Raw genomic sequence first — 2541 nt, forward strand, 5'->3', positions numbered from 1 at the left:
CCTCGGGACGACTGACTGCTGCCACGTTTGTGTTTCCCAGTGAATTTGTGGATAAATAATCCTCCCGTTTCTGCTTGAGATGTAAATGAGTGCATTGATGCAGGAGCGCAAACATCAAACCTCAATTAGACTGTAAATGCATGAAAGGGAAGCAGCACCTTTCTGCTCTAATGACTTTTTTGCACTTTAAAGCAAACAGATCAAATGCCAAAGTACGTCCTCAAAGACACGCGCCGCTTCAAAGATACGAGACACGCCGTTACTGGGATTTGTGTGGAAACAGATCGCGCCGGATGATTGATCAAAGGAACAATTCAACTCCATATCTGTCCTGATTTACTCAAGCTGCTGCGTGCTGGTGCATTACGTTGTGTGTAAATGAGGATTGAATGTGATTGTATTTTAGGAATATTTAATGACCACACATGCAAAGATACTAAAATTTGATGTTTCATTTGAGGGCCTTTTGTGTTCTCATTTTGGCTGTTTTCACCTGTTTTTTGTTTGCCCTCTCTTCAACAGAAATGACTCTTTCTTTCATTAGCTCAACATTTTTATGTTGAACATTTTATGTTTTATCTCTCTGTCTTGAATGGATTCGTTCAGAATAGATTTCTATATCCTACATTAAAAATAAGCAGTGTGGAGAATGATAATTTTTTTGTCTTATTATATATAGACAATAATTTTTACTTGTCTCGAAAATCCTTCCTGATTCAAGAATTTTTAGATATTTTGGCTAGAAACAAGACTAAAAATCTAAGTAAGAAAAGCATTTTTTGCAGTGTATTTATGATTAACAATGCAAAGAATCGTGCTTCACTAAAGAGCGATGAGACGGAGCGAGAGAGGTGTTTGACGCAGGATTGTGACGCTCTGGGTCTGTTCTCTTCACAGCGCCTCCTAGCGTCCGGATCGTGCACTCGGGTCACGCCTGTAACGTGGAGGAGGAGCGTTACTCTGAGAGGGTTTACACTATTCGAGAGGGAGAGACGCTGGAGCTCAGCTGCCTGGTCACCGGACATCCACGACCACAGGTGAGAAAGATCACTCTTACTGACCAATCACAGCCTGAACATCCTTGGAGCACAAAACCAGTCTTAAACCAGTAGCATTTGTAGCAATATCCAATTTTTCTTTTATGCCCAAAATCATTCGGATATTAAATAAAAATCATGTTCCATGAAGATACTTTGTAAATGTCCTACCGTAAATATATCAAAACTTAATTTTTGATTCGTAATATGCATTGCTAAGAACTGCATTTGGACAACTTTAAAGGCGATTTTCTCAATATTTATTTATTTTTATTTTTTTTGCACCCTTAGATTGCAGATTTTCAAATAGTTGCATCTCGGACAAATATATTTTAATTTGAAGAGATCTCCCCTTTTGACTTTATCTATATCAGCCAATAATTGGTATATGCATATAATCTGTAAATGCTGTCAATCAAAACGGGGTGGAAATATGTGTCAGATTTCAAATCTTGTGTGAAAGAAATGTCTCTAGATTTTAGGGTTGCCAAAGTTAGCACAAAAATAATAAGAATCACTTGAAGTTTAAAGGTATGTTTCTTTTCAAATTATTATGCTGGATTCTGCTGCAGATATTTGCAAACATTGCAATGCGGTTCTTATGCAACATTTTGTGTTGTTTTGCTTTTTTAAAAACAGAAAGAAAACAGTTGCATGTTATGATTAATTTAATTTAATTTAATTTAATTTTATTTAATTTTATTTAATTTTATTTAATTTTATTTTATTTTATTTTATTTTATTTTATTTTATTTTATTTTATTTTATTTTATTTTATTTAATGCCAGATTCAGGCCATTTGTATCACTTTCGAGCTTAATGAAAGTGTAAATGGTTTCTGAGTCAATTCTGCCCAAAGGTTCCTGCTTATTGCAGTCAAATACATCTATATTAACCCATTGTAATGTATGCCAGACTCAAGTGACAATACTTCATTTATTTCAGGTGCTGCATTCAAGTGTTCTGACTCAAGATTGAAGTTACACATACAGAATAAAACCTAGTTTCTTATGCTTCTATAAAAAGTTTTTTTTTTTTTTTTAAAGGTTTTATTTGAGTCCCAAAAGGATCTTTTTATGATTCTTATTCCGGATTCTGCTGCAGATTTTTGCAAACATTGCATTTTTAGGCAACATTATGTGTAAACAATTTAATTTAATTTAATTTAATTTAATTTAATTTAATTTAATTTAATTTAATTTAATTTAATTTAATTTAATTTAATTTAATTTAATTTAATTTAATTTAATTTAATATTATTTTATCCATGCTAGTTTCAGGCCATTTTTTAAATAATTTTCAAGCTGTAATGAAAGTGTAAATGGTTTCTGAGTCAATTCTGCATAAAGGTTCCTGCCTATTGCAGTCAGATACATCTATTTTAATCTATTGTAATGTATGCCTGACTCAAGTAACAATACTTCATTTATTTCAGGTGTTTAGACTCAAGATTAGAGTTCCGCATACAGAATAAAACCTAGTTTCTTATGCTTCTATAAATAGG

Source organism: Garra rufa, chromosome 13 (genome assembly GCF_049309525.1).
Source record: "Garra rufa chromosome 13, GarRuf1.0, whole genome shotgun sequence".
Lineage (NCBI taxonomy): Eukaryota > Metazoa > Chordata > Actinopteri > Cypriniformes > Cyprinidae > Garra > Garra rufa.